This window comes from Botryllus schlosseri, chromosome 10 (assembly GCF_051294905.1).
Source record: "Botryllus schlosseri isolate E-star chromosome 10, Bs_hap1, whole genome shotgun sequence".
NCBI classification, from domain to species: domain Eukaryota; kingdom Metazoa; phylum Chordata; class Ascidiacea; order Stolidobranchia; family Styelidae; genus Botryllus; species Botryllus schlosseri.
This window is the reverse complement of record NC_137245.1, coordinates 17,095,199-17,115,813: the sequence shown is the minus strand read 5'-3', so window position 1 is coordinate 17,115,813 and position 20,615 is coordinate 17,095,199. Positions and strand designations below refer to the sequence as shown.

The 20,615-nt window shown below is 42.6% G+C and overlaps 2 protein-coding genes across 4 annotated transcripts in view; both read right to left on the bottom strand.

Moving 5' to 3' along the window:
- LOC145448143 (uncharacterized) overlaps positions 1–20,615 on the bottom strand; it is a 72,474-nt gene that overhangs the window by 33,652 nt on the left and 18,207 nt on the right. Inside the window, exons 1-2 of one of the 3 annotated variants that reach the window (XM_080326470.1) lie at positions 6,925–12,240; positions 101–5,025 (exon numbers count right to left, since the gene is read on the bottom strand). The exons of the other annotated variants lie outside the window; for them this stretch is intronic. The gene's annotated coding sequence lies outside the window, so the exon portion shown is untranslated. Of the gene's footprint in view, positions 1–100; positions 5,026–6,924; positions 12,241–20,615 lie in introns of those variants that run through there. 3 annotated transcript variants of the gene reach the window in all.
- Positions 1–20,615, bottom strand: part of LOC145448144 (uncharacterized) — a 107,512-nt gene that overhangs the window by 68,960 nt on the left and 17,937 nt on the right. The gene's annotated exons all lie outside the window — the stretch shown is intronic.

The window sequence follows — 20,615 nt, the reverse complement described above, 5'->3', positions numbered from 1 at the left end:
GTAAGCTACACCGCTTAGAGTTGGTTGACAGGCGGCGCTACCGTTTTGCATACGCGTAGTGAAGAGACGCCTAGGAAAAGGTAGCTGCTCGAAAACCTACCCAGCGTGACAGATACTCTCGGTCTGTTGCACCCGACGATTTTACCTAAATTCACAGGCAGGGAATCTACGAACCGGAGCGCTGGGTAGATCATTTACGAATATGCAAACATACTGGCCCGCTGAACTCTCGAGGTATCGCCGAACTCAGAGCGAGTCGAATACATTATCGGGAGACTGCCTCTCGTTTCTGAAAGGGCTCTCGCGCGCGCGGGGGCAGCCGAACTCAAACCATCTTGCCGGGGGTTGACTTTGAATACGCGTCGGGCCGTGACGAGGCTTGGATGTGAATAGTAGACACACAAAAGACAACGGCGAAAAAACGGGCGTACATATGAATAGGTTTTTGAAAGTAACGGGATACTCTCGCTATTATACTGTTGGATTAGTTGCTTTCATTCGAGTAACGCTCTGTTTCATAACTGGCTGCGTGGAACGACTATTCTACGAAAAGAATTTTGAGACGGTCCGCAGATTACACGCGTCGCCCAGAACAACGCACGCATCAACACCGACGTCATTATTACCTAACAGCGGGGTCGTGCAGTGTCGTCGGGTATACCCCCGTGAACTTGCTGTTCTGCGCGGACTGGGGTGGGTAGCCTGATAAAAGCGGAAGCCCATCGGAGCTTGTGCTGTGCAGTGTGCACTGCACGGGTTCATTCGCACGTACGTACGTCGTACGGCGGCAAACAAGGTTGATAAGTTTTGCAATTTACGATCAAACATAGGAAACAAACCACTGATCAGAGTATACAATAAAAATATTATGGACTGGGTTTATTGCATCAAATAGAGCCACCTGAGCAAATTAAGGCATAAACCAAACCGTAAGTTAATAACTTAACGGTAACGTTGTAAACATTGCATATTTCTATTACGATTCACTGAACAGTGAATAACCCGCATCCCTAGAGTGCATCATTGTCACACTTGAATCAACTCCACAGATTTATTCCAATCAAGTATTTCCACAAAATAATTCAGCCTGAGTAAGAACATAAACTTCTCCAAATCTTACTGTCCCGCGTAATGTCTTGTGCGAATAGCGATAGCTTTACGTTGACAATTCGTAATTGCAGAAACATCTGGATCGTAAATAAGAACATGGCAAGAGCCTTTCTACTCAATCCGCATGATTAATAATAATCCATATTCACATCAAATTTACATCGATTAAATTACATTTCACCACGGCCTACACAACGTCATGCAGTAGAATAGTCAATTGTTGGATAGGCCTACCGTAATTCGTTAGTTTCGATTTTCATCAGTTAAAAACGCCACAACATTCGGCGCTATGGGCAGCGAAAAGATTGGAAGTCGAAACGATGTGGTAGAATCTATCAATCATATTCACTCCGTGGTAAGAACGCAGTAAAATGGGGTGCATGTATGAGGACCTGTTCCAGCACCACATTACGACACATCCGAAAAGTCTGGTACAGCAACTCCAATTTCCCGCTGGTTCGTTCGCATAATTTCCGTATAAAATTACAAACCTAAAATTTGAATGTAATGCCATCGCAGCCAGGGTCGTGGGATATCCGAACACGAGTCATTAATGACTCATGACAAAAAACGCAACATTCCTAGAAAGGGGACGAAAGGCATCCACCAATACCAGCAACATTTCCAAGAAAAGATATCCATTCGAAAGGTGTACGATATCACGTGGTATCGCTCGTATCTACACGCAACGCTGCTGATTAGACGCTGTACGAGCGTACGTGTACGTACATTCCTGTTGTATGAGTAGCGCAGAGGGCGCACCAACTACAACGCGACGCAGCGACACACCCACAGCGCTAACTGTTCGCTGTTCAGTATTGAGTCCTGTGTGTCCATCAGAAATATGCCGTTACTTATGGGATCATGGCACTTAGAGATACGCGTCTGATATAGCTTGAACTTGCGTCACTCGCAAAGTGCAACAACGAACATACAATTGCAATTTGATATTTACAAGGCTGGATACACGATTGTGTGATTTTGCTGGATACACGATTGTGTGATTTTGCAAAGAACAACATAATCTAGGACAGTGGTTCTCAACCGGGGATCCGCGAAGCAATTCCAAGGGGTCCATGAAACCTCTAAATTTGCAAAATGATTGATAGCCTAATTCGTAATTTTTTCAAATTAGGGAAACCATTAGGCAGCTTTCCACCACAGCTGGTAAAACCTCATTACTCCCATCATCAGAATAATCGTATGACATGAAATATCCTACTCTGCAAATTCATTTTGATTGCCAAATTGCCAATAACCTACTGATCCAAACATATTGCCGTTAGAGACGTCCATTTTATCCTGTGATATACACAACCACTATTCCAGAATAACTTCGAGATGAGATGCTGATAAAAATGGCTAGGTTGGACGTGATATGTTCGTTTCTTCATTTTGGTGCCATAAATCTTGCGATCACACCAAAAGTGTCGTTGGAAGAGTTACGCTTTAATATTACATTAGCCTCCATCTATCTTCATGGAAATGGATTTTCGGCACTCGTTCATATCAACTCGAAGACGCGGATTTTCAAGACCACGTACTTCAAGAATTACAGCTGCAAAATTAGCTTTGAAATAATAAATGTCTACCCAATTGCTACATAACTAGTATGATGTTATTTTCAAGAAAAGTCATTTTGTTGCTATTTATGACAAGCCTATATACAGTTCATATTTGCAGAAGACAGATGAAAGTCGCGCCATAATTGAGCTAAATTTGAACCAAAACTTGAGGGGGTCCGCGAGGGTACGTGTCGGTCGAAAAGGGGTCCGCGAAGCCAAAAAGGTTGAGAACCACTGATCTAGGATATGAAAAAACCCGCTGTGTAACTCAATTTCTGCATGTGCTAACCGTTCAATATACCGGCACTAGTAATTGTTTAATTCTGGTCGACAAGCCTTGTCCCGTGTATCTGTATAAGTAAAATCTCCCTAAACGCGTATTACCGAGGTAGATAATGACCCTTTGAACAGTGTGTTATGATAAGGATAAAGGCTCTCTCGCTCTATCTTCCGCACGTATTAGGTGCGCGGAGCGCGGTTGCTACTGTTTATTCCTGTAGAGTGCACAGTGCACACTGCACATCACCGGGTATCTCAGCGGTATCTAAGGTGACTGGTTACAGACCCGATAGGTAAAACGTCGGGCGGTCTTATGTTGATTATGGGCCGTGAAGTCAGATTCGCAAATAGAAAAGTCAGGTGTCAGAGATGTACCGAATTCTCTCCTTACTACCGATTTAGTAAGATATCGGAGCTAGAAAAGTTCAGAAATCACATGGGGAGTGGGAAGTCCTCTTAAGACATTTCGATTACGAATAAGTCTATCAGGTACCACACTTGGATGACAGACTTGGACTGGGCAAATATATTACAATCTTCACGCTATTACAACATCATTGGTTGAAACTCGTTGCATTTTAACTCAGGGCCACTCTATGCATGGCACTGGCAGCGTAAAAAAAATCAACACTTAACGACATGCACCTTGCCGATCTTTAAAATGTTACATGCGTTGTTACAAAAGTTTGCTCTAAATATTCAGCTTTCCGCTTGTGAGTATTTGGTGGCTCTATGCTGTGAGCTTGACCCGCAATCACACAACACCAAGAACTAAATATACTACTGCTACACGTTCGGTAGTCAGGGAATGATGCATCTTCAACCATTCAATGAAATTGATATAAAGAATACATCGTTGTCTAATGTAAAAAATCTAGCAGGCGTACGGGATCCATCTTGATTTGATATGTCTATTGTATCATAAAACCCAAATCTTTGCGATCGGGGTGTTGGCTATACCGTACAACTTGTTTATGGGGTATTGTAATATCGGTAGCAAGTATAGAAACCACTGTAGAAATGGTGTGAGCGCGAGGTTCACGTTCGCGTTCTGTGTGTAAACATCAGAAAATCAGAGGTTCACATTCGCAAACGAACCTTGATAGGTTCTGCACTGTGTACTTTTTTCAAATATTACAATGTTTCACACCACGTTATGATAACATCCTTGGTTGAAATTCTTCGCATTTCAACCTTGAGCCACTCTATGCATGGTGCTGGCAGCATAAAAAATGAACAGTAAACGAGCATGCACCTTGCCAATCTCAAAAGATTTACTTGCCTCGTTATCAGTTTGCACGAAATATCCAGCTTTCCGTATGTGAATATTTATTGACTCTCTGCCATGAGCTTGACCCGCAATCACCCAATCTCAAGAGTGAAATGAGTTCGATCATTCGATTGCTCCAGTTAATACATTTGGCGTCGTTTAAAAAGTCAGCGTTGTGGCATAATGTGAACAGAGTCGTCTCTAGGTATCGTATGCAATGTTCATTAATATATCACTTCGCTGAAATGTAGAGTTGGAATTAGCAATATGACGTCATAAGTTCACGTTCGCGTTCACACCATCCCTAGAAACCAGTTTCACACTCTGTTCAAGATCAATGTAGCAGTAGTCAGACGCCGAATACAATGTCCGGTCTGGCCTAGACCGTTAAGGCGTAAGCTTATATTTCCCCTCACCGAAATGTTGCGGGATGATTAGAGCATTTGATTACTACGGTTGATACGTTTGGCGACGTTAAAAAAGTCATTTCGCGTGTATTTCAGAATTGTAGCAGGTATCGTGTACAATGTACGATTGTACGTTAATATGTCGTTTCACTGAAATCTGAAATGTAGGGTTGAAATTTGCAAGATGACGTGACGTCATAGGTTCACGTTCGAGTTCACACAGAACCTTTCAAAAAAGGCTCGCGTTTACACGAACCTGAACCTTTCAAGGCACACCGAACATGCGTTTCTTTGTGCTACAAGTTTTGGCTGTTGTGGCACTACCGGGAGGTTTCAAGGCTTCCACAGTGGGAAGACAGTATCGAAACGATAACATTTTTTTGACAAGATGTAGCTATCTTATAGGGCAGTGGTTCCCAAACGGTGGGGAATTCCCCACTGGTGGGGAATTCAATGGTTTCTGGTGGGGAATAGACGCATTTGTTCAAAATTATATACAGGACAGTCTACATATTCACGGAGACACATGCGCAATTACCGTTACCAGTTAACTGCTCTGGAATACCAAAAACTTCAATATATATACAATTTGCATATCTGTATAATTGTTTAATTGTCCATAGGCGGCTGAATGGCTGGCGCCGAAGGTTCCTGTCCTGGCGATCTGAACCCCACAGGACAAATGCCATCCCGCAGGGAAAATTATTTGCCAGTAAAGCAATACCAATTAGAAATTGTGTGTGCCTTCTAGTTTTGGCGATTTCCATATCTTTAGACATAGCAGATACAGGAGGTCCCGAAATAGCATCCATAATGTAACGAAGTCAATATACCAACGAGTCCGCCGAAGATGTTTAATTCTTATTTAGGGGTCCTACCTTTTCAACACACCTCACTCAGCTATACCGGTAAATCTGATTACGTGAGCAGAGAGGGGATAAAAATGAACAGCAAAATATATGCGATTCCCGATCATATTGACCGATTCAAACATGATATACATAATTTTTTCGCGCTTTGCGCGTTTAGTCGAAATAAGCCAATGCACTTAACATAGGGTTGCCATACGTCCGGAATTTCCCGGACATGTCCGGAATTTCACTGTTCCAAGTAGCGTCCGGGAGGAATTTCTAAAATATGCCAAATGTCCGGAATTTTGAAGACTTGACGTATAGGATCATATTTTTTTCGTAAACAGCATAAAAACAATATTTTTGGGGAATAGTTATGCTGATGCATGATATTTTTCTTCGCGCTGCGCGCGATTTGCTCTCACATTTATTGATTTTAAAATGGAGACTACCACCCTCGCAAAAACTGCAATAAAATATAAATAAAAACAACCTTCATTTACTGGAATAAGCCTAATTGTAATCGCAATTATAGACGAACGGTATATTCCTAGAGATCGGTAAGGCCATTTAAATGCTTTATTCAAAGATAGTGGTTCCAAACGGGGGGAGGGTCGTTTGCCTTTATTTTGGGGTTTGCGAATATGTTGAACGTAATCAGCTTCCAAAATAGCCCGTGAGTAAGTCCGGGCAAAGGTGCTGACTTCTTTTAGTAAAAAGCTCGTCAAATTTTGATCTCGGCCACGGAACATTGTAATATTGGAGATGGAGTCGCGATCATAAAAGGTTGGACCACTGGACGCGACCACTGGATGTGGGGTGTTTATAAATCACCGTGGTGCGCACCGGCATAAGGCTGATAAGCAATCTTATCGATGTGCAATTACGCTCCCTGTATTTTCGAACTCATCATCCTCCACCCGCTGTACCGCTGACTCTGATCATGTGGGCGGAGAGTAGTATTTAAATAGTAATATATGGAACAACCAATATTATTGATAGAATTCATTCAAATAATTTAACGACCAGATGCATATAGAAACCTTATTCATATAGCGAGCACCCCCTACCCCCAAAATTTGCATCGATTACCCTATAGTGCGTGGGCTCAAAATCATTGTTTATTTGGGCGGGAATAGGGGCTGAAAACATGTGCTTTCGGTCCCGGTTACACAACGCACAGCCACATACTCCTGAACCGGATCGTTACCACCTCTGGTCCATGCGCAAAGCTTTGGTATTGTGACGTCATAACTCATTTTTAAAATCCACTAGTGGGCGCTAAAGAGTGTCCGGAATTTGGGTTGCAGAAATATGGTAACCCTAACTTAACAGTAGATAGTAGCTGATAAGTAGCGGGGAAAAAGCATATACTGTCTTGGTGGGGAATGAAGGTCCGGAATAAATCTGAAGTGGGGAATGAAGACAAAAAGGTTGGGAACCACTGTTATAGGGGGAGGAAGCGTATAATTTCGACGCTAGAGAATATCGACCTCATGACTCCACTCGAATCAATTATATTGATATTAGATTATGGACATAACGAAGCCTCTCCGAAGAGTATAGTTGAATGAATCTATTGAATTTAACTTTGAATTGTTCATATTAAACGCAAATCAACGGTCATTGATCTCAAATGGCGGACAAAGGAGAATATTGTGGAATACTGCTGTGGAATATTGTATAATCGCAGAGTCCGATATTATAATAAGCGCATTGCCGGTACAGCGAAAGCACATATCCTTTTTCATCGCTATATAAAGTGTTACAACTAATTTCGGTAACGTTCTGCATCGTGCATTTTGATTCCCACGATGGGAGAAAGCAGACTCTCTTGCTGGTCGTGTACCACAGCGCCAAACCGCGGAATGGATTATCACGGCCGTTTGTGGCTCATGGACTGATGAACAACAAATCCAGTTTGCTTCAGGCAAAACATGCGCCATGCACGATTCCCCACTGACGAACCGAAAAGGGTGTCTATCCAGAAAAATCAAGTGCGCTATATCAAAATCAAGGCAAATTATTCGGTATTTTTCTACAAGCTAACCACGTCGCAACATCCCAGCATAATCTGAAATCAGTAATGTTCCAACCCTGCAAATTCTTCGCTATCTTTCTACGAATATAACCAACCACGTTACAACTAACTCAGCTACTTCGACGCAATCCCTGTTGGCGGATAGTCGACGACGGGAGATCATCACAATCCGCATATTTTCAGCCGGAAGTCACGCTCATATTGATTTGTGAATGCGGGAATCAAATTTGCTGCGCGAAATCATTAACCAACGATGGGATTACCTCTGGCATCGAATGACGCGCGGGCCATTTGTGATGGATCTTTGCGAGCCCCACACGACCTGAACCTCTAGCGGTGGTTCGCAGTTGCAAGTTTGTGGCTGCGTTCGTTTGAAATTGTTTTCTGGGTGGTTCTCGAGCGCAGCATCTATTTAGAACAGATTTTTCCACAAAAAAAATCGACCAGGTTTAAGAATTTGTCAATATATACGAATTTTAGCGCGGTTCCGTGTAATTCTCAGTTAAGATCGTCCCTGTAATGTAGGTTTCGGTACATGAGAACGCACACCCCACGCACAGAACTACAACTCGGCACCAAAATACCCTTTTTTACCCTTGCTGCATGCCCGAGTAGTCATGCTGCATGCCTGGGTGGTCATGCCACACGTAGTTCCAAGGTCAGGCGGTTACAATTGAACTTATAGTGTGGCACGTTTGAGCTAACCTCAGGCGGGCTAAGAGAAGTGACTAAAACACTAGATTCACTATAAAATGTGCCTATGCTGACCAACTAACAAAATTTATTTAACAACTGGACTATTTCTTTCGCAGTTCGCGCAATTCCGCTACATGTGTTCGTAGTTGTTATGCGGGGATCGATATCTAATTTTATCAATATGATTCTGCCGCGCTGTGTTCGCATATGTTCGGCTCGCGGTTTAATCGCGTTATTTATATCTGCCCCACTAATCGAAAACGTTGCGCCACCCCGGGTAGAAATATAGTAATTTCGCATGAATATAAATAGACGAAACGCCAGGTCCTTTGATCGCCGCGCCCTCGACAATACGCTAACATTCCTAACAACAACATTGATACTATGGCAAATAACAAGAACCGCAGACTTCCGATTACTTGACAGATAAACTGTCACGGTATACTTGATGAGTATGGAATCTTCAAATAGTCCGGCGTGCACCAGTGCCGGACGCGGAATTTAGTTTTGGCGCGAAACGAAACGGTTTTGACAATGTCCGATCGGATCGGTGATGTATTATTCCGCGACCGAAAAACTCAAATAACTCCGCTTCTACGGGCTGGAATTGAGTCAAATTTGTTTTGCATCGTTTTTGAAGGCAGCGCAACAATTTCATGGGGTTGACATTTTTTTTTGCATTTTTGAGTGAATTCAAAATTTTCAACCGGTACGAAATCCGCGATTATTGGTTGGAATGAATTTAAATTTGGCGTGCGTCGTATTTTGAGGCAACTCAACGATTTAATGACGTAGATAGCAAGATTCAGGAAAAAAAGTTTTTTGAACAGCCCTTGTACACTGTACAGCAGGGGTTCTCAACTTTCCTTGCGTAACGGGCCGCATTTTAACAGCAAAAAGCGCTGCGGGCCGCAGAACATTATTATCGTATATTTGTGGACTATACTATTATATTTAGGCTAATATAGCCTATATTTACCAGTCGTGTATGGGCATTTTGTTTGTATGCATTCTACAGCATAATGGACAGCGTTCGTAAGCTTTCAGTTGCTGTTTCTAGTGAGATTGTTGCGTAAATCCCTTCATGAAGCGTGCATTGCATTCGTTCCCAAGTCGGTATGTGCACCTTCAAACCCTTGCACCAGAGAACTGAACTCTCTGTTTCAATGCGTGAGCGAGCAAGTATAAAACTACGGTAACTGTTTCTTTACAGAGGCCATTGTCACTTTAGGCTCTCTGTGATATGAGAAGAAGTCTCACGTCCGGGGAAATTTCTGAGCAAACCAATCAACCATTCTCCTTTCCTTCCATGGCTGATGCCCTGCACCAATAGTTACAGAAGTCAGCTTTGTTAAGTTGATGTTGTTTGCTAGTCCCATCTCCCCACGTTTGCCCAGCCAGCATTACGTCTACAAATATATCCACTCTGATAGAATACCCCAATACAATTAGCGTTGCAATGTCCGTAGATTTTGTCCAATGCTAGGTTAAAGTAGTCTGCGGGGCAACGTGTTTCAAAACATGCGACAAAAGATTAACTGACATTGCTGTTACCATTCTTGTCACGGTTGAATCAGACAACTGCAGCTTCGAAATTTGTTAGGTGAAGTTGTCCTTGCTGCTAAACTCCGGAAACAGCGGAGATTCGCACAGTATAGTAACGTTTTGTTGGAGAAACACCTTTTTTAACAGATTTCATGGGTTTAGCGATATACCAAGCAATTTTGAATCATGCGTTTTTAACGTCGTCGGCAATCTCAACAATGCCTCAAAATATGGATTGCTCAGCCTGAGACCTAGCTAGCAACGTTTTTTTCTAAGATCAGGTGATATGTGTAACTCGAGATGGACTGTCCGAAGACCTATTCAGAACAATAAGAATCTAAACTCGACCATATATCGAGAAACCAGAAAACATTGAAGAATGAGAATAAATCAAACGAAACAGAGACAGAGCGATAAGAGAGCTTTAGTGGCTAAATTGATACCGTATGCACCAATACTGTGCCGGTAGTAATTGCGATCATATTGAAAGATCTCGCGGGCCACAGAAAAAGCGTCTGCGGGCCGCATGCGGCCCGCGGGCCGCGGGTTGAGAACCCCTGCTGTACAGTGTACACTGTACAGTACTGTACGACGTACGTGTACGACTGTACGAGTGTACGTACGTGTACACTGTACACGGTACAGTACATATTACACGAAATTAGATTATGCATCTTACTTAACCGTCCTAGGCTCCTAATATTGTCATTAACCGACAAAAATGTTTTAGTCTGTGTGATATTTCTCGGCGCCATCTTTCGGTGCTGGATTACTTGTGGCTCGCGCTGGATGTTTATGTAGGCTATACCCGCTGGCCGTTGCAGTCGCAAGAACTTTGCATATGCGCATGTAATACGGCTCGAGTATAATCCCACACGTAAATGATTCCGCTTCGTGGCATGAGCCATGAATTTCTGATCACGATTTGTCTCAGACGCAGAATAAAAGCTAGCAGGGAGCATATTGCTTTTGCGTTCACATAGTCAAATTTGAAATTTGGACGGGCCCACTACCAATGATTTTTGGCGCCGACAAAATGTCCTTGTTGTAAACGGGGTCGAGTGGACGAAGAAAAAACCTTGTGCTTTAATCAGGTAATGTTTAAACGTGTTTCTAATGCTGATATAGTTAATAGGAAAACCTTCCCGGGTGACTTCTTTAGTAGGCGAACCTGATATGGCTATGATTGACACAAAATCTTTGCGTGGGTTGCGGGTACATTCGTAACCTAAGCATAGCAATAACCCAAATTCGCATCGCGAAAATTGCTACATTGTCGCTCGCATTCCGAAATATGTTTGAAATATAATTCTTCACTTCAAACATAATTTCACTCGTGAAAGTGAAAGCATTTCGAAAATTAAAGTGTCACGTTTTTCAACAAACCAACACGCAATCAGAACTTGAAATTGGCCGCGTTTCCCAAACGTATATAGTCCATGATAATTTTTAACCCGCATACGCCTGCCAATTAAAATGATTTTGAAATGAATATAAGCCGAACAATCAAGGAGAACAAGTAATACAGCGGTGTCGCCATATTGACATAAAGTACGATTTCTTTGACTTGATCATATAACTTAGCGCTGGCGATCCGCCTATTCGATGTACGCCCCTAATCAACCGCTATTGCTTTCTATAACGGATATAATCAATTAACATCCACTCGCAAAATTGGCACGGAGGCTTCGAACATTTCCGTGGCTATAATTTGGCGAATGCTACCTTTCTCTATCATGCGATGGACGAATAACGGTCGGGCCACAAGAACGTAAATTTGGTGGTTTCCCACGAACCGCCGTTCTAGTTTGGCGTAGCGGTCAAAAGCAGACTACTGCTCGATTCACAGTGCGAATGTGCAGCAGCGAATGCAATAGGCATAGTAAATCCGAAATTTACACGCTCTTGCTTTCGATAAATTCATCAGGCAGGAATTATCTATAATTCAACACGCTCGCACTGGTATTAGATTTATATTTACAATGCTGCAGCCATTTTTGGCGCGGTACGAAGTTGGCTGGAGGCCTTTGAGCAGTAAGCACTGAAAACTGAAACAGTGACGAACTGACGATATGCGCTTTAAACCGGGCTCCCGAGAGAAAATGCGTACTGGCGTCGCCAACACTTTAAAGATTAACAGGCGAAATATGCGTGCCACAATCCTTCGTTCCGAATTGCGGCCTACGTATCGACGATTCCTTATCGTAAAAACAAACGACAATGGGCCTCGGGCGAAGAATACATCGTTTATTATCAGAATATATTGTCTGGGGCGGCGTAATGGCGTCTTGGAAAGAGGTCATGTAAATAAGCAGCACGGCGACCTCGATTTATACAATAGTTAGCCAAACGCCAATGTATGCCAGTACCCAGCGTCTCATGCGAAAACACGGCACCTAAAATAGCCACCGATGAGTAGGGCTGGGCACAATGATTCGAGTACTCGAATCTGAATCGAGTATTAATTGTAATGATTCGAGTCGAGTAGTAAAAGCATTGAAATTTTACGCTCCTCGGCACTGGAAGTTAATTTTGCAACGAGAATAATAGTTTTGACAGTAATTTCACTATTGAAGCCTTGAAACCTTGATTGGCCGTATCGTAGCATACGAAACATATAGTACAAAGCTACGAACGTTACTGGAACTAGCACATTTTCGAAGTCATGATCGTCGCACAACATTGTCACCAAGTCCCATAAAATCGGTATGGTCGAAAAAATACCAAAGTATCTTTAATATGATGGATAACAGGCATTTTATTCTTTGTGGTGGCATAAATGGTACATATTTGAACTTTAACATATCACGTTCCGCTATGACGTCATAATGAGTGATACTCGATTACTCGACTCGACTCGAAGCATATTACGTGATTCAGAATCGAATCAGTCAGGTGCTCGATTTTGCCCAGCCCTACCGATGAGCGAAGGAAAAGACAAAAAAGCGTAATTTGTTGCTATTTTAAACCAACGTACGTGCATAAATTACAGTAGCTCTAAGATAATGCCAATCGTTGCGTGCCATAACCGCCAACACATCCGATAACTGTAATTTATTTCTGACGTACATCCGAGGATATGAGATGAATAAACTCAAAATCCAAGCTACTCAGTAGGCCTACTCATCATTTAGCACAGGGACCGGCAGCATACGGCCCGCGACGTGATTTTGAGCGGCCCGCAGAGAGTTTTCGGTCGTACATGTTAATGCGGCCAACGGACGCAGTCTGCCGCAATCCTCAACTTAATGAATTGATATCTTGGTAAATTTGGTAAATATCCCAATCCCTTGTTCGTATACAATGCATTGTACCTGGGGCGCGCAACATAAGGCCCGCTGTCACAATCTGCTGCAATTCTCCACTACTAGCTCAATACGTCAAATTATAGTGAATGTACCTTATTCATTCTTTTTTCGGACACAAATGATAGCAATTTTTAGTTATTCTTTTGTTCTTTTGTTTTATCCGAGTGCGTCATGCAGCCAGAGTTCAAAGAACCAGTTCACATCTTTGATCGACCCCAGATGTCTTATTGACTTCAGCAGCTACTGAAATACATTACATTAATAAATTCATTGAATACTGTTTTGGTTTCTATGCTTCAAACTTAAAATTTATATGAAATACGTTTAATATTTGTATAGGTGGATCAATACACGCTTAATGTATCGATTCAGGAATCTGTTCCGCCAAGTACTTCATTTCCCCATATTCTCACGACAGGAAAAGTTGCCCGCCCCCTGATTTTGCACTAAAGTTATTGCCGATTCGCATTTTGTTACGGCATATATCTAACCAACGGCAAGCCGCGAACATATGTTGCGATCATTATGTGCTTTCTTCCAAGATGCTAAAATGATGTTGCAAACCCCAAAACTCATGATGACGTCAGACTGCAGAGGCAAACTCGGAGAGTCCAACTTAGAGTAGGCCTATCCCATGACGAATGGAATGAAAGCTGTATTATTTGTTTTCAGCAGTTTCCATGTTACCTAACTACGAGTAGGCTACCTAATCACTTGCGCATCGTACAAAACCGTTTTTGCTCCGAGGCCCGGTTTCAAAATGAGTTTTTTTTTAAAGTAACGGTCTTCAAAGAATGCAAATGTGCAACATAGAAAATTTACCACAGGTCATACACTATATAAGGTCAGTAGAGGGTGTCCATTGTCCAAACGCCCGTGTCCAGTGAGAGAGCAGCACAAATGTTTTGATGGAAGATATTAACCTGATCAGTAGGGCGATTTTGTCAGAATAAGACAAAATTTTGTCAAAATTGTAGCGTTAGGTCAAAAATTGTCAATATTGTTTACAACCTGGATTTCGTTTATCGTAGATGTTTGCACTGTCGGTAAACTTATCATTTGACATTTTACAGCTTATAGCCTACTTTATATAGGCCTGCGAGCCTGCCATTGTAGACGGCCCGTTATATGCTCATGCTCATTGTGAATAGGGCTGGGCAAAATCGAGTACCTGAGTGATTCGATTCTGAATCACGTAATATGCTTCGAGTCGAGTCGAGTAATCGAGTATCACTCATTATGACGTCACAAAACCATAATGCCTGTTATCCGTCACATTAAGGATACTTTGGTATTTTTCGACCGTACCGAGTTCCTTGCACTTCTTGACAATCTTGTGCGATAATCATGACTTCGGAAATGTGTTTTGTCCAGTAACGTTCGTTGCTTTGTACTATGTCTGGTATGCTGCGACACGACCAATCGAGGTTTCCAGGCTTTCTCGGTGGAAAATAGTATCAAAGCTATAATTCTCGTTGATAAATTAACTGTCAGTTGCGAGGAGTGTATAATTTCAGTACTCGAAAAAATCGTATTTTACTACTCGACTCGAATCATTAAAATTGATACTCGATTCAGATTCGAGTACTCGAATCATTGTGCCCAGCCCTAATTGTGAACGATAAACGGCCGCATCCGGCCCGCCACGGCCAGACCATTTCGTCCGGCCCGCTAAGCTATTTTGAAAAATGGCGGTATTATCCGGCACATTTTTTACAAATGTTGAGATTTTTTGTACGAAATATCATCATCACATTATCCCTCAAGATAGCGAATGCCGAGTATATGTTCAATTGTTCGTAGGTCACATTATGAGCATCCGACAGTGGTGTTGTGGTTTCACTCTAGTCACCATCAGCAAGGAAAAGCCGTCATTCGCGTCCAATTCCGAGAAGGCAAAATATGCACACTCAATTCCGAGTTTTACGGAAAATGGACCAAAATGAAGTTGCTCACAGCAGTGAAACCGCCATAGTGAAAAACCGGTATTTGCAGGTTACATGGAGGATATAATTGTTACACTAAAATAGAATTCAAATATCTGTGGACGCACTCCCAATTTCGCTTATGACTTAACAGAACCTCTGCATACGGAGAAACCAGAATCGCGAAATAATATTAATGAACCAGCTTCAATATATCTCTCGTATTCCTCATAACGCATACAGATGAGGTATATCGTCCTTACAACTTATTTTTTCGCAGTTTATATTACCATATGCAACCAGCCATATACTTAATTTTGGTGATTCCATTGTTCGCTAATAAAGGTGTTGATAGAGTAGAACCCTATGATCCGCTATAACGTGATATATTATTGTGTAGGCCTAATAATTGAGTATTCAAAACAAAAACAAGGGTATGGAATTTCAATCATTTGAATGGTCCGGCCCGCGAACCATCAGAAGGTTTGAATCCAGCCCGCGACGCAATTTGAGTTTGACACCCCTGGTCTTCGCCATACCGGACAATATATTCGGAGTCTGAGTATTGTTGCGTTGATATTGAGCAGAGTGTGAAACGGAATTCTATACTTGCTACCGATATTACCCCAGTTATACAGCAGTAGCCAACACCCCGATCGCACGGATTTGGTTTTCATGATACAATTAAAATATCAAATCATGATGGACCCCCCTACGCCTGATAGATTTTTTTACATTAGGCAACGATATCAATTTCATTGATTGGCTGAACAAGCATCATTCACTGACTGCCTACATGTAGCGTATTTCGCTCTTGATGTTGCGTGATTGCTGGTCAAGCACACACCAGAGAGTCACAAAATATTCAGAAAAGGAAAGCTGGATATTGCGAGTAATCTTTTGTGACAAAGCAAGTAACAATTTTGAGAATGTCAAGATGCATGCTCGATAAGTGCTGCCTTTTTATGCTGCCAGCACCTTGCATAGTATGGCCCGCAATTGAAATGCAATAAATTTCAACCAAAGATGTTATAATGACGTGTAAACTTGTAATACATGAAAAAGGTTCACAGTGCAGAACCTATCAAGGTTCGTTTCTGAACACGAACCTCTAGATTTCTGAGGTTCACACACAGAACGCGAACGTGAACCTCACGTTCACACCATAGTGTCCTATATGGTGCCGACACAGCCAAATCTCACGCCTCAGTGAAATTGTATCACGTCACAATTTCCATTTGGCTACAGGCAATTTGACGGTCATTTTTGACCGGCTTGCCGAGCATTAAATTTGGTAAAACGGGTATCAATCGAAACCTGACTCTCCACTGATTACGAAAATATAAATTTTATTCCGTTCGTGGCCCTGGAACTCCCACAATCAGCCTCGAATTTTTCATTGTTATGGGGATTGTCATCGGGACGCAACAATGCTGTCTGGCGAAACGAGAGAGTAGCTCAAGAGAAAAAGAACCAGACACCATTATTGCGTCCCAATGCCAATCTCCATAATAATGAAAAAATCGAGGCTGATAGTGGGAGTTCCAGGGACACGAGAGGAATAAAATTTATATTTTCGTAATCAGTGCAGAGTCAGCTTTCGATTGATACCCGTTTTACCAAATTTAATGCTCGTCAAGCCGGTCAAAAATGACCGTCAAATTGCCCGTAGCCAAATGGAAATTGTGACGTGATACAATTTCACTGAGGCGTGAGATTTGGCTGTGTCGACACCATATAGGACACTATGTTCACACCATCCCTGCCTAGGCGACATTGTCAGAATGAAGCAACATGGTGTGTCCCCAGCAGTGTACGCGCAACTTGAGTGTAGCCAGCCAACAACTGCTGCTGCTGCTGAACGTTCTTTCTCCATTCTTAGCAAGCTTAGTAAGGACAGACACTTTCTACTCCGTAACGTAGCTAAGTATCTATCGTTGAACTACAACCATAATGCATGGCGTTACTGCTGGAATTCTTCATAGTTCAGATTTTGGGTTTTATTCAGATTTTTCATGTAAAAATTTACATGTTTCAAGTCAAAACTGTATTTTTTCAGGCCAAACTACTTCGTAAGGACAGTCAGTTCCAACCAGAAATGAAAACAAGTAGTACAATTCTCACATTATTTGGGGAAAACACCTAATTTACTTACATAGGGCCAAAATTAAATTTTTTAAGGTCAACAAATTTCAAAATTTTGAGTTCCCAGTTCAAAATCTTTCCTTTTTAAGTAAATAAAAAATCGCCCTACTGATCAGCATTCTTGAACACTACCATGAACCTTCACTGAACCTGCAAAAGTATACGAAATTTTCGTGGACCAGCAACCAACTTCTCGAGGACTACAGGTTGCCATCACTATTTTGAAGAGCTGGATTCAGCTTCGCCAAGTTTCACCGCACGCACCGCGTATTTCATTGATGTTTTGTTTCTGAATACATGAATTTCTAGGTCCAAACAGAATCCATGATTCTGTAGTAATGACGAACACGGCCACGAATAATAAACGAGGATTCGTATTTAGACTGATACAGTGATGCCAGATTACGGATGATACAGCTGTCTAGTTTCTAGATACCATGCGAAAGACAGGGGTTAGGTGTTGTACGCACACAGTAATTTTTTGGATTCCTACGCCGCAGTGAACTGCTTGACTGTCAAGATCGTCTGCATACACAAAGTTATTTTTACTTTTCGTGGCTGCGCATGAGATCCCTTGGCATTGACCCCTTTACAGGTGAAATCATTGAATTTTTGCATCGTAATATGGCACATCGGACTGTACCAATGATTGTACACTGTACAGTTTAGTTCAGCGGTTCGCAAAGTGGGGGACAGCGCCCCTCCTAGGAGCGTTCGCGAGCACGAAGGGGGCGCTGGCCACGAAACTGGCGATTGGGGGGCGTCGGCTATAAAAATGGGCGGTGAGAGCAAATGGGGCGGTGTAGGTTTAGAGTACAACGTGTAACTGTTGAGTAGTGTTGAAATGATTGATGTGTAAAGCAGTCGAATACTCGGTAAAAATGCAAAATCGATTCAGTCAAGGTAACTTGGGGTTGTAGGTCTATTCAAGCATCTGTACCAAAAAGTTCATTGTTCTGTTGTGTCATGGGTGTATTTTCACACCAGCAAACCAAGGGTGCTACATGGGTGAAAATACACATCCTTTTGGCTAAGAATGCACCTTTATCCGTCTTGGACGCGTAGCCAGCAAAAAAATAAGGGGGGAGAGGGGAGATAAAAGGGGGGTTTCCATTTTTTCTAATTTACTCATATAGGGTTAAGTACATGAGTAAATGCCGATTTTACATTCTCCTCGTGTTGACGAGCATACGCGTATGATAAGCTTGCCAACGAGTCCGGAAGTGCTGTCAATTAGCGAGTCCCTGATCTCTCGTGAGCAATTAAATACGCGCTCTTCTCAGCGCGTATTAGGTAGCCTCGGCGACGATTTGCGTAAGTCAAAATGTCCGAGTTGTTATGGAATCTGTCTTATATGACACCGATTTCAGGTGGTGTCATTTTTAAAACTCAAGCCTTGACACACATCTTCTGATGACTATGTGTCAGTCTTAGCGAAAATCAATTACGCACGCAGGCACGTACATGTTTGCGGAAATTCGATGTCACTCTTCAATCACAATCGCTAATCATTGTCTCCAAGGCATCGAAAAATAGGAGCCAAAGCATGCTAGCCCCGAGCCGCGATAGTTAGGCCAGCGATGATATCTTCCGTACCAGGCCTATTGCAGATGCGATCGTGTAGGCCAGCGATGATATCGTGCGCACCAGATCAATGCAATGCGATTGCGCAGGCAAGCGATGGTATAGTGCGCACCGGGCCTTTCGCGTTAATCAGGCCAGCGACGATTGCCGAGCGCGCGGCTATCAATGACATAAGTTCGCCATCATCTCAGCGGGGGATCGCGACCCCCGAACCCCGTGGCTGCGCGACTGATTCGTCTCATTAATATATACCTGTCATTAATACAGAACGACTTTCGTTTTATTATTTAGGCGTGGTGAAGAAGTGGGTCGGGGTGCGCTGGTACATTATTGGTTGTTCAGGGGGCGGTAGCTCAAAAAAGTTCGAGAAACACTAAGTCGACCATATCCACCAAACTAAGCGATCAATTTCTTGTAAAAAAAACGGATTGACTAGCCATATCGTCAAGCTCAACCCAAGGGCATATCAAAAATGTCGCTGAGATAGGTCGTTACAGGCCCTGCTTTCGCTCGACAGATCGCCGTCTTCACCGGAGGGTATCTGAATGCCTCGGAGTGTAATACGGCGACGAAGCCAAGATCCGATGGATATTATCGGGAGTGGGTGGGGGCAGTTGAAGTTGCACCCACGCACCTTGCATAAAGAACCAGTCAGGCATATCGTATTTGTGGTTTTGAAATTATATGGTACAAAATGTGACAGGATAGCGCCATTCCATGTGCAGTGTGCCTGTGCACATTTCATCTGCACCAACACATTAATTCGTACAGAATGTATTTGGTGACTTAAAAGTGACTCGAAATCCGTAAATTCGAGTCGACTTGGTGCGACTCGGGCCAATTAATAAATTTGCGTGACTCGATACATAAATTTTGAAAATACTTGGCTCGAGTCAAAATTTGCATCGACTCGAGTCAATTGTGGCACTACGGAGTTCCCGAGACTGTAGTATGCCCAGTAAGTCTTGTATCGCAAATAGAATTAGGAGAATGCAAATTTTGTAGTAAGCCGGTCAGAGTAACATATTACTACATCAGGTATTGTTGACCATGACAGCTGAAAGGGTACTAGAATAGCGCGTTGAGCTAATCAGACCTTCTGATTTCATTTCGACACCTTTAAGAATAACCTGAATTCTCGTACCTACATCTCGCATCCCGGGCTCAGAACCACTGGCATTGGCACTGTGAGCACCGTCTTACAAAAGCCTACAGGTCTCCCGAATAATACCATCGACTAGTGTAAGACGGTTAAAGTAGTCAATAAACCGGACAACAAGCATTGAAACCGTGGGCATCGACCTAACTCGCCATTTGCAAACGTTATTTGATCTCATCTGACGACTTATATTACACAAAACTACCGTCCAGGCGGCCATACTCACTTCTATTGGTCCATTAGTCGAGGAATCATGAGAAGAATATGAATCTATCCACATGCAGGACAATTATATTCGACCGCCCTAATCGATTGCGGAATAACTAATCAGTGACGTGTCTAATCCTATATACCCTGTGCAAGGGAAGGATATAGCATTGGACATGACAATCAATGGGATTTAGAAAATAACGAACCTGGTCAGGTGACGCGTCATTTAATATCATGATGAATACTCGATGCCAGCCACAGTCGAATTGGGGGAAGGCTCAGTAGGGATAAAGCTCAAGCGAGTATAGGTATGCTGTATAATCGAATCGGTGATCAATGCGCAGAATTGCAAATTGGGATTTCGAATCTATCGCAGTCGGACTACGTCAAGAGAGGAGTAGCTCAAGTCGCACCAACTTCACATTCATTCGCCGCCTCACAGTAAGTGCATAAGTGATATGATAAAAATGTGAATGCGTGAATACTAATTTTGCATACTGTTCATTGTCAAGCGAAAAGT